Source organism: Leucoraja erinacea, unplaced genomic scaffold (assembly GCF_028641065.1).
Source record: "Leucoraja erinacea ecotype New England unplaced genomic scaffold, Leri_hhj_1 Leri_748S, whole genome shotgun sequence".
Lineage (NCBI taxonomy): Eukaryota > Metazoa > Chordata > Chondrichthyes > Rajiformes > Rajidae > Leucoraja > Leucoraja erinaceus.
Genome location: NW_026576672.1, coordinates 15,853 through 40,046, shown reverse-complemented (window position 1 = coordinate 40,046; position 24,194 = coordinate 15,853). Strand labels below are relative to the sequence as shown.

The following is a 24,194-nucleotide window of genomic DNA, read 5'->3' as shown; positions in this document are numbered from 1 at the left end:
ATGACGGCCGTAGGTGGCGGCGTTCTCTCGGAAATCGCACCACAGTGGGCCAAAAGCGGTCAAGATCAGGCTTTTAGTAATATAGAAATATGACAAAATATTGCACGGTTGCACTTACACACATACCCACACACTGCCACACTGCCACACTCACACACTCCCACTCAACACACACTCCCACTCCCATACACTTATAACCATATAACTATTACAGCATGGAAACAGGCCATCTCGACCCTTCTAGTCCGTGCCGAACACGTATTCTCCCCTAGTCCCATATACCTGCGCTCAGACCATAACCCTCCATTCCTTTCTCATCCATATAACTATCCAATTTATTTTTAAATGATAAAAACGAACCTGCCTCCACCACCTTCACTGGAAGCTCATTCCACACAGCCACCACTCTCTGAGTAAAGAAGTTCCCCCTCATGTTACCCCTAAACTTCTGTCCCTTAAACTTACTCATGCCCACTCACCCATTCACACTCCCACACATACCCATACACACACTGCCTCACTCACTCATGCGCACACCCACCCACCCTCACACTCCCTCACCCACTCCCAGACACACACCCACCCACACACACAACACTCTCCCAAACACTCCCTCACCCACACCCACTCTCCACAGCCACCAGCGGGCCAGAGCCGTCACCTCAGCACCGGGATCACAACCTCATGATGCACTGCGTGGTCTGACTCTCCACCCCTCCCTCCTACAGGGAACCTCGTTGGCAAACATATCTAACAATCTTACCCGACTTTTAATAGAAATACTCATTATAAACTATCAAAAACCGCCATATTACTCCGCATGAATTAATACTTTTATCAGATAACGTACATTTACAAGGACCTATGATAAATCAAAGTCCTTTCAGGGCCTTGAAAAATAGAGTTTCAAATTCCAGGCCTTTCAAGGACCTACGTGCCCTGCCTTGCCTCACTCAGCGCACACAAAGGGTCTCTCTCTGGTGCGTATCTGCTGGTGCTCCCACAGCCCCCATGCGTTGTTGAAACACTTGTCGCAATGGGAGCAGCCGCTGGCCGGCATGGGCCCGCCGGTGCTGCCGCAATCCCCGCAAGCTGCCAAACTCTTCACCACAGTATGGACAGTCGTAGGACTGGGAGTGGGAGGTAATGACAAAGCCCTCTCCACAAACTGGGCTAGGGAAGGGACAGTCGCCGCCGTGCACCTGCTGGTGGGACAGCAGCCTGGAGGAGCAGCTGAAGCCCTTGCCGCACTGGGTGCAGGCGTAGGGGCGCTCGCCGGTGTAGGTACGCTGTTACTCCAGCAGGCTGGCTGAGCGGGTGAAGTCCTTGCCACGCTGGGTGGTGGTTTAGGGGCGCTCGCCAGTGTGGGTGCGCTGGTGCACCCGCAGGTTGCTGGACTGGGTGAAGCCCTTGCCACACTGGGTGCAGGTGTAGGGGCGCTCGCCAGTGTGGGTGCGCTGGTGCTCCAGCAGGCTGTCAGAGCGGGTGAAGCCCTTGCCACACTGGGCACAGGTGTAGGGACGCTCACCAGTGTGGGTGCGCTGATGCACCAGCAGGTGACCAGACTGGGTGTAGCCCTTGCCACACTGGGTGCAGGTGAAGGGACGCTCGCCGGTGTGGGTGCGCTGGTGTACCAGCAGGTAACTGGACTGGGTGAAGCCCTTGCCACATTGGGCACAAGTGTAGGGACGCTCGCCGGTGTGGGTGTGCTGGTGCTTCAGCAGTAGGGTGGACTGGGTGAAGCCCTTGCCGCACTGGGCACAGGTGTAGGGATACTGGCCCGCGTGGGTGCGCTGGTGCACCTGCAGGCTGCTGGAGCGGGTGAAGCCCTTGCCGCACTGCGCACAGGTGAAGGGGTGCTCGCCGGTGTGGGTGCTTTGGTGCTCCAGCAGGCTGGAGCGGGTAAAGCCCTTCCCACACTGGGTGCAAGTGTAGGGGTGCTCGCCAGTGTGGGTGCGCTGATGCACCAGCAGGTGAGCGGACTGGGCGAAGCCCTTGCCGCACTGGGCGCAGGTGTAGGGACGCTCGCCAGTGTGGGTGCGCTGGTGCACCAGCAGGTGAGCGGACTGGGCGAAGCCCTTGCCGCACTGGGCGCAGGTGTAGGGACGCTCGCCAGTGTGGGTGCGCTGATGCACCAGCAGGTGACCGGATTGGGTGTAGCCCTTGCCGCACTGGGCGCAGGTGTAGGGACGCTCGCCGGTGTGGGTGTGCTGGTGCTTCAGCAGTTGGGTGGAGCGGGTGAAGCTCTTGCCGCACTGGGCACAGGTGTAGGGGTGCTCGCCGGTGTGCACGAGCCTGTGCACTTTCAGTTCCGGCGACGACTTGAAGCCTTTGCCGCAGTCGGAGCAGGTGAAGGGACGCTCGCTGGAGTGCATGTGGTTGTGCTGCAGCAAGTTGTCATAGCAGGTGAAATTCTTGCCGTACTCCGAGCAGTCGAAGGCTCGTTCTCCCGTGTGTACCCGCCGGTGGATCTCCAGATCGCTCGGGCTCTGCCAGGCCTTGCCATACACATCACACTCATAACCCGTCTCCTTGTTGTGCCCCGTCATATGGTCCTCCATCGAAGCTCAGCCCCTCGAAGCTCACCCGCACACTGAGCAGATGGGGGGGGGGGGCTCACTGGCACCCTGGCCACCCTCAATGGCCGCTCATGTCCCCGTCTCTCCGTCCACAGCAACGGCTCCTGCAGGAGGGGAACACAGAGGGTCAACAAGCTGGCAAACAGGACATCACTAACACGTGAACATTACTAGTGGCGAGGGGGGGGCGCGAGTACAGTGGGTGGGGGGGGGGGGGGGGGGGGGTGGGCTCAAATGATAAATTTAGCTTGAGAAGTGTTTTCTTTTTGCATGTAAAAACCCACTTGAGAACAATATACAATAGGTGCAGAAGTAGGCCATTCGACCCTTCGAGCCAGCACCTCCATTCAATGTGATCATGGTTGATCATCCTCAATCAGTATCCCGTTCCTGCCTTCCCCCCATATCCCCTGACTCCGCTATTTTTAAGCGCCTATCTAGCTATCTCTTGAAAGCATCCAGAGAACCTGCCTCCACTGCCCCCTGAGGCAGAGAATTCCACAGACTCACCACTCTCTGTGAGAAAAAGTGTTTCCTCGTCTCAGTTCTAAATGGCTTAATCCTTATTCTTAAACTCTGGCCCCTGGTTCTGGACTCCCCCACATCGGGAACATGTTTCCTCCCTCCAGCGTGTCCACACCCTTAACAATCTTATATGGTTCAATGAGATCTCCTCTCATCCTTCTAAACACCAGAGTGTGCAAGCCCAGCTGCTCCATTCGCTCAGCATATGACAGTCCCGCCATTCCGGGAATTAACCTTGTAAACCTATGATGCACTCCCTCAATAGGAAGAATGTCCTTCCTCAAATTAGGGGACCAAAACTGCACACAATAATCTAGGTGTGGTCTCACTAGGGCTCTGCACACCTGCAGAGGGACCTCTTTGCTCCTATACTTGATTCATCTTGTTATAAAGGCCAAGTTATAAAGATAACCACACATTTATCTATATTATACTGCATCTGCCATGCATCTGCCCACTCACTCAACCTCCCCAGGTCACCCTGCAATCTCCTAACACAATTCACAATGCCACCCAGCTTTGTGTCATCCGCAAAGTTGCTACTGTTGCTCCCAATTCCCTCTTCCAAATCTTTAAAACATATGGTAAACAGTTGCGGCCCCAACACCGAGCCTTGCGGCATTCCACTCGCCACTACCTGCCATTTGGATGAAGGGATTCAAAGTAACATTAGCAAATTTTCAGATGACACAAAACTGGGTGGCAATGTGAACTGTGAGAACGATGCTATGCAGGGCTCTCACTTAACTTTTTTCCCTGTTTCCAGCCGGGCAATCTAAGCAGCTTTTTAGGTTGCCAAATGAGTTTAGATGGTAATTTAAGACGGCTCGCATGACGCGTGCGATAATGTGCTCGGACGAAGTGAGTAGTTACCAGTCGGAATTATGCTCAATGAAGCATTCACATATTATATCTGCTTGAAATAAAGTCACAAACTAAACATATTCACCAATCAAGACATGATATATACCACAATGGCATGCAGCAAAATTATAATACAGTATCCCAACTGTTTTTACACATAGCAATTAATGCAATTTATATTATTTCTTTCCACTTCCAATCAAAAATGTGGTTGGATTATTCAGCGTATGATCAACCTGTGTCAATAAATCCTGGACCTTGATAACATATATGCCTAACTATGCACACTACAGATTGATGCAAGCATGTTTTATGTGAAGGACCGAAAATTATCATGACATGGCCATAGCATGGTTCGTTATTGCTATTGGTACAGAAACACTCTCGCTTCCCACATAATTTATCCACAACAAAATATACAGGTTACAAGGAAATTTCTAAATGCATTTTATGATAATTGCTGTTAAAACAGACTATACCCATATAACAGCTATTATCATAAAATGCCTTTAGAAATTTCCTTGCAACCTGTATAGGGGGATTGCACGCAAGATCATCGGGTCAAAGGGCATGACGTACGGAGCAGCTCAATCCATGTGGAGGACACGGCAGCTTCTGGCCCACACTGTTAACACACGGAATGCTTACCTTCTTACCTGTTAAAAACCGCCCAAATTGTCATTTTTTGTGCTATAAATATTTGTGGCTGCTGTTTTGAAAGCGGAAAGGTTTGCTCTGAACCTGAGCACCAAGGTGTAAGCAGCCGAAGGAGCACATCCCTCGGGACAGCCCCAACTCTCCCCCCCCCCCCCCCAGGTCAGCGCTGTCTGGCCACGGCCGCCCTCCGCTTCGTCTCCCTCTGTGGGCCACACTGTCACGGGGCTGTGAGTCGGCAACGCCCACACACAGGGCCGGGGCCGGAGCTGGGCAGAGGTCGGTGCGGGGCCGGGGTCGAGGTCCAAATGGGGCCATGGCTCCAGGCAACGTCGGCTGCAGCAGAGTTGGTGCCGGTCCGCTCACCCAGAGAAACTGACCACGCTACGTCAGCACCCCGACCTCTTCCTACCCCTCCCACCCCTGGCCACAGGGATAGACGGCCTGGGGTCCGCAGGTGTGCAACCAGTCCGGATGCTGGGCTAGAAGAAGGGCTCGTTGTGCTGACAGCCGATGTACATGCTTACCTGCAATTCACCGCGTGTGCTCCAGTTGGCGTTGCATGGCAACAGTACGGGCCACGGGTCGTGACCTCGACTGCGTACAACCTCCCTATACTTGACCCGATGATCTTGCGTGCAATCACCCTATACAGGTTGCAAGGACATTTCTAAAGGCATTTTATGATAACAGCTGTTATATGGGTATAGTCAATTACCATAAAATGCATTTAGAAATTTCCTTGCAACCTGTATATTTTGTTGTGGATAAATTATGTGGGAAGCGAGAGTGTTTCTGTACCAATAGCAATAACGACCCATGCTATGGCCATGTCATGATCATTTTCGGTCCTTCACAGAAAACAAGTTTGCATCAATCTGTAGTGTGCATGTTTAAGCATATATCTTATCAAGGTCCAGGATTTATTGACACAGGATGATCAGACGCTGAATAATCCAACTATATGTTTGTTGGGAAGTGGAAATAAATAATAGAAATTGCATTAATTGCAATGTGTAAAAAGAGTTGAGATACTGTATTATAATTTTGCTGCATGTCATTGTGGTATATATCATGTCTTGATTGGTGAATATATTTAGTTTGTGACTTTATTTCAAGCAGATATAATATGTGAATGCTTCATTGAGCATAATTCCGACTGGTAACAACACACTTCGTCCGAGCACATCATCATTTGGCAACTTAAAAAGCTGCAAGGTTGCCCGGCTGGCAACAGGGAAAAAAAGTTAAGTAAAAGCCCTGGTTAAGTATTACGGAAATGAGTTGCTTAAAGCTTAAATGAAGTTTAAATACATTACGAGCAGCGCAAACGTTTCATTTTCCTCACGACAATTTTTTTAAATCTCAAAATCTTGTAACATCCCTACCTGAAGGGCCCGTTTCCACATCGATCACTGCAGCTTTTTCTGTGTCTATCTTCACATCATCACCATCAGGGTGTGGAGCTGAAACCACAGCCGCCCAGTTGCTTCTCTCCACAGACGCTGCCCGTCCGTCTGTCCCGCTGCGTCACTCCGGCAGTTGGTGCCGACTTCACATTTAAACATCAACCGCCATCTTGACAGTTCCTCACGGAGCGACGATCTCGGATGGGCTGTGACGTCACGGCGCATGGTGGGCGGGCGTGTTCGACGTCACGGCGCGGGTTGGGCGGGACAGATGTGACGTCACGGCGCAGGGTGGGCGGGACAGATGACGTCACGGCGCAGGGCCAAAGAGCGGACGGTTGGTGAGACGCGGATCCCCGATGCTCGGCGGATCCATCCCCCCCTCACACTCCTCACCCCCACCCCCCCCCCCACACACCCCCCCCCCACCCCCCACCCACCCCCTCACCTCACCTTTCCCACCCCCCTCACCCTCCCACTCACCACCTCCCCCCCCACCCTCACCCTCACACACCCCCTCACCCTCACCTCACCCCTCTCACCCACCCTCCCCCCCTCACCCTCACACACCCCCTCACCCTCACCACCCCCCACCCTCACACCCCCCACCACCCTCACCCCCCACCCCCCTCACCCTCACCCCTCACCCTCACCCCCACCCTCACCCACCACCCCCCCCCCCCTCACCCACCCTCACCCCCCCCCCCTCAACACCCCCACCCCCCTCACCACCACACCCCCCCTCACCCTCACCCTCACCCCCCCCCTCACCCTCACCCTCTCCCCCTACCCTCCCCCCCCCCCCCCTAACCCTCACCCCTACCCTCACCCTCACCCTCACCCTAACCCTCACCCTCACCCTAACCCTAACCCTCACCCCCCACCCTCACCCTCACCCTAACCCTCACCCTCACCCTCACCCTCACACCCCCTCACCCCACCCCCCTCACCCTCACCCCCCTCACCCTCACCCCTCACCCTCACCCCCCTCACTCTCACACCCCCCTCACTTTCACCCCCCTCACCCTCATGCCCCCCACCACCACCTTCACACCCTCCTCATGCCCTCACCCTCACTCCCTCAACCCCACTCACCCTCACAAGATTCAAGATTCAATTTAATTGTCGTTTGGACCCCTTGAGGTCCAAACGAAATGCCGTTTCTGCAGCCATACATTAAATCACACCCCCCCCCTCATGCCCTCACCACCCACCCCTCCTCCCTCAACCCGTCCCACTCACCCCCTCTCCCACTAACACCCCTCACCGCCTCCCCCTCTTACACCTTCACCCCCTCATCCATCACCCCCTCCTCCCTCCTCCCCCCTTTCAGCCCCTCACCCCGCCTCCCCTACCATCTCACCCCCCTCCCCCTCCCACCTGCACCTCATCCCCCTGACCTCTGCACCCCCTCAACCCGCTCACCCCGCCCCCCTCACCCTAAAATATAAACAATAATAAACCATAAAATAAATTGTTATTTTTCAAAATGAAACAAAACTAACAGTAAGATGGAAAAGAATGTTTATTTTTGTATACTTCAACTTTATTTATATTTGAAAAGTTTTTTTCTACTTTTTTTAATTGCAAAGTCAAAATTTAATCTTACGTAATACATCTGTTTCTATACTTAGAAGAGATAAGGCATCCAGCCTGCCTTGTTGCATAGTTGGGATTTTTAATATACTTCAACTGAGAAAATGAACGCTCAGCTGAGCAATTTGTGACCATTAATGTTAAAAATATACGAAAGGCAATATCTACATTTGGAAAGGCATACTCAATATTGTCTTCTACAATTACTTTATAAAGTTCAGCATGACTGAATTATGTTTTTACATTTTTTGGTGCACTGAACTTGTGGCGCACATATGAGTGACACTGCTGGAGCTCAGCTGAGAAATTAGTGTTCAAGTCCTCTGGGTAAGCATCAATCAGTTTTTGACAACACTGAGAATACCTTTCAATTTCAGTAGATGATGAAGTCATTGAAGTGACATTAATGGGAGCAGGGGGGTTCTACTGCAGTTGTACAGGGTCTCGGTGAGACCACACCTGGAGTATTGCGTACAGTTTTGGTCTCCAAATCTGAGGAAAGACATTCTTGCCATAGAGGGAGTACAGAGGCTTGTACTCGCTAGAATTTAGAAGATTGAGGGGGGATCTTATAGAAACATACAACATTTTTAAGGGGTTGGACAGGCTAGATGCAGGAAGATTCCCGATGTTCCCGATGTTGGGGAAGTCCAGAACAAGGGGTCACAGTTTAAGGATAATGGGGAAATCCTTTAGGACCGAGATGAGAAAAACATTTTTCACGCAGAGAGTGGTGAATCTCTGGAACTCTCTGTCTGCCACAGAAGGTAGTTGAGGCCTGGGTTACACAAAAAAGCTGGAGAAACTCAGCGGGTGCAGCAGCATCTATGGAGCGAAGGAAATAGGCAACGTTTCGGGCCGAAACCCTTCTTCAGACTGATCGGGGGCGGGGGTGGGTGGGGACAAGAAAGGGAAAAGGAGGAGTAGCCAGAAGGCTGGGGGATGGGAGGAGACAGCAGGGGGGCTGAGGAAGGGAAGGAGACAGCAAGGATTAACAAAATTGGGAGAATTCGATGTTCATGCCCCCGGGGTGCAGACTCCCCAAACGGAATATGAGGTGCTGTTCCTCCAATTTCCGGTGCTGCTCGCTGTGGCCATGGAGGAGACCCAGGACAGAGAGGTCGGAGACGGAGTGGGAAGGGGAGTTGAAGTGCTGAGCCACCGGGAGGTCAGCTTGGTTATTGCGGACCGAGCGGAGGTGTTCGGCGAAACGATCGCCCAACCTCCGCTTGGTCTCACCGATATAGATCTGCTGACATCTAGAGCAGCGGACGCAATAGATGAGGTTGGAAGAGATGCAGGTAAACCTCTGTCGCACCTGGAACGATTGCTTGGGTCCTTGAACGGAGTCGAGGGGGGAGGTAAAGGGACAAGTGTTGCATCTCTTGCGGTTGCAAGGGAAAGTGCCCGGGGAGGGGGTGGACCGAGAGGGAAGGGAAGAATTGACAAGGGAGTTATGGAGGGAGCGGTCTTTGCGGAAGGCAGATATGGGGGGAGATGGGAAGATGTGGCGAGTAGTGGGGTCACGTTGGAGGTGGCGAAACTGACGGAGGATTACTTTTTGTATGTGACGGTGGTGGGGTGAAAGGTGAGGACTAGGGGGACTCGGCCCTTGTTGCGAGTGCGGGGATGGGGAGAGAGAGCAGTGTTGCGGGGTATGGAAGAGACCCTGGTGCGAGCCTCATTTATGGTGGAGGAGGGGAACCCCCGTTCCCTGAATAGTGAGGACATTTCAGATGTCCTGGTGTGGAACGCCTCATCCGTGGAGCAGATGCGGCGTAGACGGAGGAATTGGGAGTAGGGGATGGAGTCCTTACAGGAAGCAGGGTGGGAAGAAGTGTAGTCCAGATAGCCATGGGAGTCAGTGGGTTTATAGTGTCTGTCGGTCAGAAGTCTATCACCTGCAATGGAGATAGTGAGGTCAAGGAATGGTAGGGAAGTGTCGGAAATGGTCCAGGTGTATTTGAGTGCCGGATGGAAGTTAGTGGTGAAGTGGATGAAGTCAGTCAGTTGTGTGCGGGTGCAGGAGGTGGCACCAAAGCAGTCGTCGATGTAGCGGAGGTAGAGGTCGGGGATGGGGCCCTGGTATGTATTGAACAAGGATTGCTCGACGTAACCTACAAATAGGCAGGCATAGCTGGGGCCCATGCGTGTGCCCATAGCTACGCCTTGTATTTGGAGGAAATGGGAGGAGTCGAACGTGAAGTTATTGAGGGTAAGGACCAGCTCCGCTAGGCGGAGGAGAGTGTCAGTGGCTGGGTATGGGTTGCTTCTCTGGTCGAGGAAGAACCAGAGGGCTGTGAGACCATCGTGGTGGGGGATGGAGGTGTATAGTGATTGGACGTCCATGGTGAAGATGAGGGGGTGAGGGCCTAGAGAATTGAATGCGCGGAGACGACGGAGAGTGTCTGAGGTGTCTTGAACATAGGTAGGGAGGGATTTAACCAAGGGTGATAGGATGGAGTCAAGGTATTTGGAAATGAGTTCGGTGGGGCACGAACAGGCGGAGACAATGGGTCTTCCGGGACAATCAGGTTTGTGGATTTTAGGGAGAAGGTAAAATCGCGCTGTGGTAGTTGAGGCCTGTTCATTGGCTATATTAATAATGGATGGGATTTATATAGCGCCTTTCTAGATACTCAAGGCGCTTTACATTGCATTATTCATTCACTCCTCAGTCACACTCGGTGGTGGTGAGCTACTTCTGTAGCCACAGCTGCCCTGGGGCAGACTGACGGAAGCGTGGCTGCTAATCTGCGCCTACGGCCCCACCGACCACCACCAATCACTCACACACATTCACACGCAGGCAAAGGTGGGTGAAGTGTCTTGCCCAAGGACACAACGACAGTATGCACTACAAGCGGGATTCGAACCGGCTACCTTCCGGTCGCCAGCCGAACACTTAGCACATTGCGCCATCTGTCGTCCTAATTGCGCAATCTGTCGTCCTGTTAGAGAGGGAGTTAGATGTGGCCCTTGTGGCCAAAGGGATCAAGGGGTATGGAGAGAAGGCAGGTACAGGATTATGAGTTGGATGATCAGCCACGATCATATTGAATGGCGGCGCAGGCTCGAAGGACCGAATGGCCTACTCCTGCACCTATTTTCTATGTTTCTATGTGGCACATCACGTAGAAAAGAAAATCTCTCTGATATTTCTTTGTATATCTCTCCTCTTCTTCTCATCTCAGTTTTAAGTTTGTCAACAATTGTGAACAATTGTTTCATCTTGGTTCTGTAAAAAATAGAAATAAAAATAATATTTTGTTTGAATATTATGTGGCATTCGTGAATCAACACAGTTGCACTGTGTAACTGTGTTGATTGCCACATAAATTTATATCATTATTTATTATATATATTAGGCATGTCCCAGAATTTACCTGAGTGAGCTACTGAGCGCCGCTGCACTCACTTCTCAGTGGATGACTGAACGGGACAGCCGACATGACTAAGACCAGAATGATCACGTGGACCTCTGTGGACCGTGAGGCAGTTACCAGATTCTGATTTTGTTGTATTCCCAAGATTCATGTATATAATTAACCTCTATTATTGCTATTTTTTAAGAAGGGAGGGAGAGAGAAAACATGGAATTACAGACCAGTTAGTCTAACATCGGTAGTGGGGAAACTGCTAGAGTCAGTTACTAAAGATGGGATAGCAGCACATTTGGAAAGTGGTGAAATCATTGGACAAAGTCAGCATGGATTTACGAAAGGTAAATCATATCTGACGAATCTCATACAATTTTTCGAGGATGTAAGCATGGATAGGGGAGAACCAATGGATGTGGTGTATCTGGACTTCCAGAAGGCTTTCGACAAGGTCCCACATAAGAGGTTAGTATACAAACTTAAAGTACACGGCATTGGGGGTTCAGTATTGATGTGGATAGAGAACTGGCTGCTAAACAGGAAGCAAAGAGTAGGAGTAAACGGGTCCTTTTCACAATGGCAGGCAGTGACTAGTGGGGTACCGCAAGGCTCAGTGCTGGGACCCCAGCTATTTACAATATATATTAATGATCTGGATGAGGGAATTGAAGGCAATATCTCCAAGTTTGCGGATGACACTAAGCTGGGGGGCAGTGTTAGCTGTGAGGAGGATGCTAGGAGACTGCAAGGTGACTTGGATAGGCTGGGTAAGTGGGCAAATGTTTGGCAGATGCAGTATAATGTGGATAAATGTGAGGTTATCCATTTTGGTGCCAAAAACAGGAAAGCAGATTATTATCTAAGTGGTGGCCGAAGGTATTGAAGGTAGGCATGCAGGTGCAGCAGGCATTAAAGAAAGCAAATGGTATGTTGGCTTTCATAGCAAAAGGATTTGAGTATAGGAGCAGGGAGGTTCTACTGCAGTTGTACAGGGTCTTGGTGAGACCATACCTGGAGTATTGCGTACAGTTTTGGTCTCCCAATCTGAGGAAGGACATTATTGCCATAGAGGGAGTGCAGAGAAGGTTCACCAGACTGATTCCTGGGATGTCAGGACTGTCTTATGAAGAAAGACTGGATAGACTTGGTTTATACGCTCTAGAATTTGGGAGATTGAGAGGGGATCTTATAGAAACTTACAAAATTCTTAAGGGGTTGGACAGGCTAGATGCAGGAAGATTGTTCCCGATGTTGGGGAAGTCCAGGACAAGGGGTCACAGCTTAAGGATAAGGGGGAAATCCTTTAAAACCGAGATGAGAAGAACTTTTATCACACAGAGAGTGGTGAATCTTTGGAACTCTCTGCCACAGAGGGTAGTTGAGGCCAGTTCATTGGCTATATTTAAGAGGGAGTTAGATGTGGCCCTTGTGGCTAAGGATATCAGAGGGTTTGGAGAGAAGGCAGGTACAGGATACTGAGTTGGATGATCAGCCATGATCATATTGAATGGCGGTGCAGGCTTTGTAAAGAAGTCTCAACAACACATTGTCTTAACTGTAGCTTTTATTAACTGTTCACATAATTGCTATACTAGCTGTACGTGGTCTGTCACTGGAGCTAGAGAGAGAGACCCCAGGGAGGGAACATGCAATTATACACCTAATAAGGGGAGTGGTTAAGGGTGGTGAGGTCACTATGTTAAAGGCACATGCACTAGCTATCTACATCCTTCCTCTTGGAACAAAGCAATATAACAGTGACAGGGCGACCACGTCTCATGCGCTACAAGCAGGCATACAATGATTACAGAGCTAAACAAAATCCCCGTAGCGAACAGGCGGCTTGACCAGCCTGCCTGACCGGGTGCGAAGCTCGCCACCTCCTCCCCCTGCAGGAACAAGAGCAGCCGGGGCCGGGGCAGGCGAGCGAACCGGGGATACAGGGGGAGAAGAGGCAGGAGAAGACCCACCCGCCGGCGGGGTAGAGGGAGAACGAGGGCTGGGAGGCGGAGACGGGGGCTTAATCAACGGCGAAGGGAGGGATCTGGGCATCTGCGGAACGGCAGGAGCGGAAACAGACAAGGGAGGGGAGAAGGGGGCAGCAGGCGGAGGTCGGGGCTCGTTAACGAGCAGCAGATGCTGGCGGGAACGGCGGTAGATGACCCCGTCGTGGTCCACCAAGTAAGACCGCGGTGAGCCGGCATCACCGACCACCGTGGCGAGCTTGTAGTGGCCAGAGGCAGTCTGCATCCGGACGATCTGGCCGGGAAACAGGGGCGGCAGGGGGCGGCAGGACTGGTCGTGGGAGCGCTTCTGCGAGTCATGCTTGGTGGTGATACGCTCCTGGACAGTAGCAGGGGGGAGAACAGAGGGAACAAGGGATTGCTGGGCAACAGGGAGGGGGGGGCGAGTTCTGCGAGACAGCAGTCGTTGTGCCGGCGAACCCAGGGCAGGGTCGCGGGAGATGTTGCGGAGATTAAGTAGGGCCAGGTGGAAGTCCGACTTGGACAGCCGACAGTGCTCCAGCAAACCCTTAGCACTGCGGACTGCACGCTCCGCCAGGCCGTTGCTTTGCGGGTACTCAGGGCTGCTGGTAAAATGTTTAAAGTTCCACTGAGAAGCGAAACGCTGGAACTCGGCACTGGTGAACTGGCTGCCGTTGTCGGATTGGAGGCGAGCAGGGGAGCCAAACGTGGCAAAGTGGCGACGCAGCCTCCCGATGACAGCCGAGGAGGAAAGGGAGTGGAGTTGGTCGACCTCAAACCAGTTGGAATAGGAGTCGACGAGGACCAGGAAGTGTTTCCCACGCCACTCGAAAATGTCAGTAGCGACCGCCGTCCAGGGGAGATCAGGGGCAGGTTGTTGCAGCAGCGGCTGACGTTGTTGATGTGGGGCCAGGCTGTTGCAAGAAGGGCAAGCAGAGACCCACTCCCGGATGTCGTTGGCCATGCTGGGCCAGTAGAACTGGCCCTGGGCGCTGGACAGAGTGGCCTCGGCCCCAGGATGACCGTTGTGGGCAGACTGAAAATAGGCAACCCTCAGTGACTCGGGCACTACGACCTTGTGCCCCTTAACCACCACGCCGTCGTGCAGGACGAGCTCATCGCGGACCAGGAAGTATGGGACTACACTGGCCGGCAAGGAGGAGCGGCGTTCAGGCCAACCCTGGATGATGATGTCGGACAGTAGCTGCAGGGCAGGATCCTTGGCAGTGTGGGAGATGAGGGACTGCATCTGCTTGGAAGGCACAAAGTTGACATTAAGCACCATTAGGTCCGACGACTCGTAGGGGTGGCGGGCAGAGGAAGGCAGAGGGGCGCGGGACAGCGTGTCGGCAACGAACATGTCTTTGCCTTTTCGGTAAACGATGGTAAAAGTAAACCGTTGCAGCTGCAACATCATACGCTGCAACCTGGAGGAAGCAGCGTGGATCGGCTTGTTAAGAATGGTTACTAGCGGCTGGTGATCCGTTTCAATCGTGAAGGTATTGCCCAGAATGTAGTCCTTGAACCTCGAGCAAGCAAACACCACAGCAAGGAGTTCTTTTTCAATTTGAGCGTAGCGCTGCTCGGCAGGGGTCATGGTGCGGGACGCATAGGAAACGGGCAGCTGCTGACCGTCGTGGAGCTGCATGCAAGCGGCGCCGAGGCCAAACTTGGAAGCGTCACAGGTGAGAACAATGGGGTGCTGTAGGTCAAAAAACTTGAGTGTGGGGGTACTGACCAGTCGGGACTTCAGGACGTCAAAGGCGCGTTGGTGTTGCGGGAACCAAGCCCAGGCAGTGTCCTTTTTGATGAGCTCCCTCAGGGGCGCACTCAGTTCGCTGAGGTCGGGGATAAACTTCCCCAGGTAGTTCACCATGCCCAGGAAACGCTGCAGAGCGGGCACATCGGTAGGAGGGGACATTCCAGAGACGGCAGCAGTTTTCTCCGGGTCGGGCTTCAGCCCCGAGGCGGTAAAGACGTGGCCCACGTAAGTGACTTCTTTAACGCGGAATCGACATTTCTTTGGGTTAAGTTTCAGATTAATGTCCCGGGCCCGATCTAGGACTTTACGGAGGTTCAGGTCGTGTTCAGCCACGTCCTTGCCATAGACCAGGATGTCGTCAACTATGATAGCACACGGCAGACCGGCGAACAGCTGCTCCATGGTCCGCTGGAACACCTCACTGGCAGAGTTGATGCCGAATGGCATGCGCAGAAATCGAAACCTTCCGAACGGTGTGCTGAAGGTCGTCAGGTAGGAAGAACGTTCATCTAACGGTATCTGCCAGAAAGAGCTTTTGGCATCGAGGACCGAAAAGACAGTGGCCGGGCCAACCTGTGCAGCGACGTCCTCTACTGTGCGCATCGGGTAGTGCGGGCGTTTGATTGCCAGGTTCAGGTCCTTGGGGTTGATGCAAATGCGAATCTCAGATTTGTCCTTCTTGGCCGCCACCACCATGGTGGAGACCCACCGGGTGGGCTCGCTCACCTCTTTCAGGATGCCCTTGGAGACCATGTTCAGTAACGCAGACTTCACCTTGTCCTTCATGGCGAAGGAGACGCGGTGTGGCGGGCGGACCACAGGCTCAATGCTGGAGTCGACAGCAATCTTGTAGCAGCTGGGCAGCTTGCCCAGCCTGTCATCGAAGCGATCAGGGTATTCACGTAGGGGGTCCATGAGGGTCTGCACCTGATGGATGTCGTGATGAAAGGAGACCAAACCGAGGTCCTGGCATGCTCGGGCGCCGAGCAGGGTCACGTTATCGGAATCTAGCAGGTAGAAAGTGAGGGGCCGAGAGGCCTCCAGGACCTTGCAGTGCAGAGTTGTCTTTCCCACAGGAACGAGGACAGCTCCCCCATATGCATGCAGGCGGGAGTGAGCAGGAGACACTTTCTCACCAGACCTTATCTTGCGAAACAGGCTTGTTGACATAACATTTCCAAAAGCGCCTGTGTCCAACTTAGCTGAGAAGGTCGTACCATTAACGGTCACACGGACAGAAGGGTTAGCAACCAAAGCATGAGAGTCTAGAAGCGAAAACACGCTGGCCTCCCCTTCGGAGGAACTGATATCAGAAAGGGTGAGATCATCAGGCAGGTGCTCTGAGACAGTACTATCAGCCTGAGCAAGGTTGACCGGCACTCTCCGAAAAGGGGGGGCTTGATTCCCGCGGGCTCGGCAGGCTGCAGAAAAATGATTTAGCTTTCTGCAGAAATTGCAGGTCTTCCCCAGGGCAGGGCACACGTTGAATTGATGGGTAGCAAAGTTGCAGTTGGGGCAGCGGCGGGCGACGCCGGACCTGGGTGGGGGTGGACCCTGTTGTCGCCGCAGGGCAACGTTTCTTGGGCGGCCGGTGGCAGAGGCTAAGTCGACATGAGTGTCCTCGGGTGGCAGGGTAGAGGCGACAGCTTCAGCCATGAGTGCAGCGTGTAGAGCCGCATCCAGAGAAAGTTCGGGCATTCTGAGAAGTTCTGCTCTCAGTTTGGTATCGCGGAGGCCGTATACAAGGATATCACGAGTCAGCTGCTCGGGGGTCAGGGCATCAAGGCGGCAGCGCCGAGCCAGGTGCCTCAACGCGGCGATGTAGTTAGTGACGGACTCGTCAGCGCTCTGCCGACGGCCAAACATTTTGAAACGCTCCAAAATAGAGTTGGTGGGAACATCACACAGGGCAGTGAACTTAGCAATGAGACATACCGGATCGAGGGCACTCTCACCAGCAGCATACACAAACGACTCGGACCGTTCCAGGGCGTCGGGACCGGCCAAGTTGAGGAGCAGAGATGCACGCGTCTCAGCGGTGGCAGCAGGGTGGGCGATGGTCACATAATGCTGAAAATCACGTCGGAAGACATCCCATCGATGGGCAATGTCCCCATCAAATACAAGCGGGTCGGGCTTGCGGCACGAGTTGGCCATGGCACGAGGGAAGGAAACAGGATAAGGGTACTGGGGTATAAACTAAAAGAAAACCGGCAAACAGGAGGCGCAGGGTCTCACAGCTGAGACACCATGTAAAGAAGTCTCAACAACACATTGTCTTAACTGTAGCTTTTATTAACTGTTCACATAATTGCTATACTAGCTGTACGTGGTCTGTCACTGGAGCTAGAGAGAGAGACCCCAGGGAGGGAACATGCAATTATACACCTAATAAGGGGAGTGGTTAAGGGTGGTGAGGTCACTATGTTAAAGGCACATGCACTAGCTATCTACAGGCTTGTAGGGCCGAATGGCCTACTCCTGCACCTAATTTCTATGTTTCTAAATAGTTAAAAGCAGGTAAAACAGCAACATTAAAATACATTAAAAACAATCATTAAAATGTCCAGGGCAGCTGATTTGAGTGGCCAGTGCCGGAGTTATTAAAATGTCAGTGTAAAGCCGCAGAATCAGGTGACTGTGAGAACAGGGTGACTGTTTAGCAGCCTCACAGCCTGTGGCAAGAAGCTGTTTAGCAGTCTGGTAGTCCGGGCTTTGATGCTACGGTAATTCTTGCCTGATGGCAGGAGATCCAGATGTGTGTGGAGGGGGTGCAGTTTGTCCTTAGCTATTCTCAGAGCTTTTTTCAGACTGCGGCTCTGGAACAGTTCTTGTACCGAGGGTAGGGAGACGCCAATGATCCTCTCTGCTCCCCTCACTACCCTCTGCAGAGCTTTCCTGCCTGAGCAGTTACAGTTGGAGTACCACATGTTCATACAGTACGTGAGTACAGACTCCACCGTGCCCCTGTAAAAAGTCCTGAGGATGTTGGTGGGGAGTGAGGCCTGTTTTAGTTTCCTCAGGAAGTGCAGTCGCTGATGGGCCCGTTTGACAATCCCAGTGTTGTTCCTGGACCAGGTGAGACTGTCTGTAATTTGCACTCCAAGGAAATTTATGCTCTCCACTCTCTCCACTGTGGTGCCACTGATGTTGAGGGGTGTGGGATTTACGAAAGGTAAATCATGTCTGACGAATCTTATAGAGTTTTTCGAGGATGTAACTAGTAGAGTGGATAAGGGAGAACCAGTGGATGTGTTATATCTGGATTTTCAGAAGGCTTTTGACAAGGTCCCACATAAGAAATTAGTATACAAACTTAAAGCACACGGCATTGGGGGTTCGGTATTGAAATGGATAGAGAACTGGCTGGCAAACAGGAAGCAAAGAGTAGGAGTAAACGGGTCCTTTTCACAATGGCAGGCAGTGACTAGTGGGGTACCGCAAGGCTCAGTGCTGGGACCCCAGCTATTTACAATATATATTAATGATTTGGACGAGGGAATTGAATGCAACATCTCCAAGTTTGTGGATGACACTAAGCTGGGGGGCAGTGTTAGCTGTGAGGAGGATGCTAGGAGGCTGCAAGGTGACTTGGATAGGTTGGGTGAGTGGGCAAATGCATTGGCAGTTGCAGTATAATGTGGATAAATGTGAAGTTATCCACTTTGGTGGCAAAAACAGGAAAGCAGACTATTATCTAAATGGTGGCCGATTAGGAAAAGGGGATTGCGTACAGTTTTGGTCTCCAAATCTGAGGAAGGACATTATTGCCATAGAGGGAGTGCAGAGAAGGTTCAGGGATGTCAGGACTTTCATATGAAGAAAGACTGGATAGACTCGGCTTGTACTCGCTAGAATTTAGGAGATTGAGGGGGGATCTTATAGAAACTTACACAATTCTTATGGGGTTGAACAGGCTAGATGCAGGAAGATTGTTCCCGATGTTGGGGAAGTCCAGGACAAGGGGTCACAGCTTAAGGATAGTGGGCAAATCCTTTAGGACCGAGATGAGAAAAACGTTTTTCACACAGAGTGGTGAATCTCTGTAACTCTCTGCCACAGAAGGTATTCGAGGCCAGTTCATTGGCTATATTGAAGAGGGAGTTAGATGTGGCCCTTGTGGCTAAGGGGATCAGAAGGTATGGAGAGAAGGCAGGTACGGGATGCTGAGTTGGATGATCAGCCATGATCATATTGAATGGCAGTGCAGGCTCGAAGGGCCGAATGGCCTACTCCTACACCTATCTAGTCGGTGGGGGCATTGCAAGCCGGCGCCCTGTCAGCAGCGTGTCCGTTTTTTTCAACTTTTTTTGTTTTTTTAGTATGTTTCAATGTATGTTTTTCTGTGTGTCTTGTGTGGGGGGTGGTGTTGGGGGGTGGTGTGGGGGGTTGAGGGGGAAACCGCTTTGGTCGCCTCCTCCATGGTGAGGTGACTTTTTCCAGGTCGCCTCCCCCGTGGCCACTTTTTCCAGGACTTTTACGCGCCCGGGGCTCCATCGGCGGGCGTAGCGGGGACTGTCGGCGTGGAGCGGGTAAGCCCTCGCTGGGGCTTGCCGGACGGGAGCGCTCCGTTTCGCTGGCCCGGGGCAGCCGGCAGCCTGAAGCCGGTCTGCAAAGTTCCAGCTGGCGCTGCGTCCGCAGCCCGGGATCTCACGTTGGGGACCCGGGGGGTAGAAGAAGCTTCCACCGCCGGCCCGCGGCCAACTTCTACCGTGGACCCGACGTGGACTTACCATCGCCCCTGGAGGGGGAGCTCTGATCGCCGGCCCTGCGGTCTGCGGTGCTTCTGGCTGCGGTGCGAATTTTAAATCTTCGACCGCCAGCCTGCGGCCTACACCAACCTAAAGCCGCGGTCTCCGGTGGGGAAGAGCCGATCCTGGACTGACTCTGGACTCTGGTCCCGACCACGGGGGGAAATGGAGGAAGACTGGCCACATTTTGTGCCTTCCACCACAGTGATGAATGCTGTAGTGGATGTTTGTGTTACATTTTTATTGTGTATTGTGTGTTCTTTATCATTGTACCGCTGCTGACATTCATTTCACTTGCACTTTATGTGCAATGTGACGAATAAACCCGTATTGTATTGTATTGTATTTCTATGTTTCTATTCTATGTATCTATCACAATGAATGGTGGTGCTGGCTCGAAGGGCCAAATGGCCTCCTCCTGCACCTATTGTCTATTGAAGATCACCCAAGTTGGTTACATCTGATTGACAGTTCGGAGAAGCAAGAAAGGACAATCGGGCTAATGACCTTCCTTTTATTCTGGGGTTGGCCCAGATGGACTGGACTTGGGAAAATCATTTGTTTCTATGAGTTTTGAATTTGCCCTTCGAGATAATATAAGTGTTTGCTGGGTGCATACGCTCTTCCCATGTAATGATGGAGGAGGAACTGTTCTCGCAATAGGGCAGCAACTAATCGGTGCCTCCAGAATGGCAAACTTGAGGACTAGGCCATATTTAAACGATGGTGCACCACTCCCTTTAAACAAGATTGGAATTAAACATGATATACCCCAAATGCAGAGAGTAAGAGATCCGCACAGGCCAGTTAATACTACCTGTTTTTGCCACAACCAGGGCACTGGCGTATTTTTTTGGAAACAGTATGTGTATGACAACCCAGTCAGCCACCATTGCCGGCCCACCCCGACCGGTTAATGGCATATATTTTATATGTGGATCCTGGGCCTTCCCATTGTTACCAGGAATGTCGCCGGCAGGCGGGGCAACTTGGGAATGACTAAAAGGACCACATCACTGGACAAAGTGTTGTTATTTTGCATATGTGGTCCCACACATGAGAAGCATGAACCAGTTACACCAGCACACAAGGATTTCCAAGCGAAGCCTAACGAAGGCAAAGCTATTTTTTATGATCCTCTTCCAGTCCTATGGTAGTATGATAGTATCACGTGAACTCATTAAAATGGCCACCGCTACAGAGACGCTTGCTAATGCCACTTCCGCTTCCTTGAGTGCAACCCAGGAGGAGATAGAATGGTAACAGCTGAGATGGTAGCTATGAGAACTGTAGTATTACAAAACAGAATGGCCTTAGATTTTCGGTCAGGAATGTTGTACTTTTATTCCCAATGCTTCCTCCAACTTTACCAACTTGGCCGCTCATATCAGAATGGAAGTGGCTAAAAGAAAGAATTCAATGATTATAGCTCCGGCGGAGGTTGGTGGCCATTTAATGTGTTTGGAAGGACTTGGGGAACCATTGTCCACTACGGATTGATTGTATTACTAATTGTACTCTTAGAATAGAATAGAATAGAATAGAATGCAATTTATTGCCATTCAAACCTCTTAATTTGTCCGTTGCGATGCTTATGGCCTTTATGTACTCAGCAAGGACTGTCATTGTTATCAAAAATGATAAACAGGAGGGAATGAAAAGGTAAAATGCTTTTAAATATATGTAATGGAATCCTGGATTAGGTTATAGCTTATATTTAGTTTCAAGCAGGCCTTTTACAGTGGATTGATAAGTGAGAGAGACAGGCCTGGGCTTGCCTCAGGTTGCTGTGTATTGAGACAATGACCGATGCCTTTGAAATGCATCTACCAATTGATGAGAGGGAGAAGTCCAGACTTGTCCCAGTGAGGTATATTGAGCCAATGACTGATGCCTTTGAAATGTCTTGTCTTGAAGTACCAACTGATCAGATGCCTTCAAAATGCGACTACTAATTGACAAGAGCCAAGCTCAAGTGACAAAAACACAGTATAAAATATCTTGCAGTTCTTTGTTCATTGAAGTGGTGGCGTGGGGGAAGTCAAGTGTCTGTGGTGCTTACTTGACTGGTGTATCCCCATCACTTCCCGGCCGATGATCAGTAAAGCTTGAGTTGGTCTACCTAATGTTTTTGTGTTGTGTTTATTGCGAAGTGAACCTTATCAAACCCCCCCAAATCCCAGTGAATGCCCCTGCCCTACATTTGAAATCAAGCCATCATAATTGTGCATGATCTGTCAGCATTATCCTTTTTTTTAATATGTATACAGGAGACCAAGTGGATCCTGTTGGGTCCTGTCTCCGCAACTCGTGGTTGTGGGGGTGGGAGGTCTGCGGCATCACACACACACTAACCACGCCCCACATACACACACTAACCCCCCCCCCACATACACACATTAACCACCCCCCCACATACACACACTAACCCCCCCCCCCCCCCACATACACACATTAACCACCCCCCACATACATACACTAACCCCCCCCCCCACATACACACACTAACCCCCCCCCTCCCCCCACATACATACACTAACCACCCCCCACATACACACATTACCACCCACACATACACACAACTACCCTCCCCCCACATACACACACTACCCCCCCTCCCCCCCACATACATACACTAACCACCCCCCACCCCCACACTAACCACGCATTTGATACTATATTATTATTATTATTAATTTGCTCCTTTTATCCCATCTCCCGCCCTATCCACACACGGAGAGGCCCCAACTCGCAGGCGCAGCTGGAGAGGGAGGGGGGTAGAGAGAGCGAGGGCAGAGGGCAGAGACAGAGGGCAGGGGGCAGAGTCAGAGGACAGAGGGTAGAGGCAGAGCAGCCGAGCGAGCCAGCCGAGTCTTTTGAATAACCGAGGGGGGGGGGGAGGTCGGTGTCTGGGTGGTGACGTCACGTACTGCGCATGGAAGAAGAGCGCACGGAGCTGACCCATTGTGACGTCATCAGCGAAAACAATGGTTTTTAAATTAAAAGTTTTGTCAGGTTTTTAAATATTTTCAGTAATAACTTGAGAAATAAAGCCTGAAATTTTCAGATGTCGATTTTGGAATCCACGGGAAAATTCTCTACCGGAATACGTAAAATAGTTACCATTACAGCGTCGTTTTTTTCATGAAGATGTGATTACACACAAACAAAAAAGTACACATCCAAGATCAGAGTTTTATAAGTATAGAGATAGAGGAAATGATCAAGTTCAAGTTTTAATTGATCATCACATGTACTAATTAAGGTACAGTGATACTGTGGGCGGCGCGACTCTCGTCAGCAGCGGCCTCTGCAGCCCGTCTGCGTTTTTATTATTTTTTGCCTATGTTTTTATGTAGTTTTTGTTATTTTTTACTGGGGTGTGTGTGTGTGGGGGTGGGGTGGGAGGGAGGGGGTAACTTTTAAATCTCTCCCTGCACGGGAGACCCGACCTATTCTTTGTCGGGTCTCCGTTGTCGTTGGGGCTGCAACGTGGAGCGGCCTCCAACAGGAAGACCGGGGGCTCTGGTGCCGACTACTCACCTCACCGTCGCGGAGCTGGCCGAGTCCAGAGCGGGTGGAGCGGTGGAGGAGGGCTGCTGCGGCCCGACCTCCGGAGATTCGGAGGCTGCAACTGCGGGTCTGGCGGACGGCGGCACCGGGAGCCCGCGGGTCCCTGGAGGGAGACCGCGTTTCAGGGCTCCCGCAACGGCGACTTCTCCCACCCGAGTTGCGGGGTCGAAGAGCTCCTGGAGCGGGGCCTTACATCACCGCCCCGCACGGCTTGGAATGGCCGCGGGACTGTGCGAGCGCACGCCGGGGGCTCTAACACCAAGACCCGGTGTGCGACCTCGCACCACCCGGCGTGGCTTTAATGCCGCGGGACAATCGCCATCGCCATTGCCAGCCGGGGGCTTTGACTTTGACATCGGGGGGGGGGGGGGGGGGAAGAGTGCAGTGGAGAGATAAGTTTTTTTTGGCCTTCCGTCACAGCAATGTGATGGATGTTTATGTAAATTATGTTGTGTCTTGGGTCTATTTGTTTGTAATGTATGGCTGCAGAAACGTCATTTCGTTTGGACCTCAAGGGGTCCAAATGACAATTCAATTGTATCTTGTACTTGAGTTAACATACATCCAAACTAAGTAAAAAGCAACAAGACACACAGCCACATAAAATAAAGTTTAACATAAACGTCCACCACAGCGCAATCCACATTGCTCACTGATGGAAGGTTCAATCAGTTCAACCATCTTCCCCTTTTGTTCACCTGTGGTCGGGGCTGTTGAACCCTCTGCAGTCGACGCTCGCTGTCTACACAATACATAAAAATCCCTTTAAACTTCCATGATCCAAAGACATTCTCATAAGAAGGCTATGCTTGGACAGTTATCCAACCAAAAGATGCAAAATCATTGCGGGAGTTTGCGATATTTAAGTATGAAATAAATTACTACCCTCTTAGAAGTTGTGGCTCGATGAAACATCTCAACCACGTGCAAGAAATGAATGTTGTTAGCAATATGAAAATTATCACTCTTAAACTGCCCTGTAATAAAGAAAAGTGGAGGAAAATAAGAATCGAGAGGCCATGCCTTTTGTTTCTGCAGGTATTATAGCGGTAGCAAAACTACATTAAAGACTGGATAGACTCGGCTTGTACTCGCTGGAATTCAGAAGATCGAGGG

The 24,194-nt window shown here is 51.5% G+C and overlaps 1 pseudogene; it reads right to left on the bottom strand.

Moving 5' to 3' along the window:
* Positions 1-588: 588 nt before the first annotated feature.
* The window catches only part of LOC129694660 (zinc finger protein 850-like), a 35,049-nt pseudogene continuing 11,443 nt past the window's right edge, over positions 589-24,194 (bottom strand).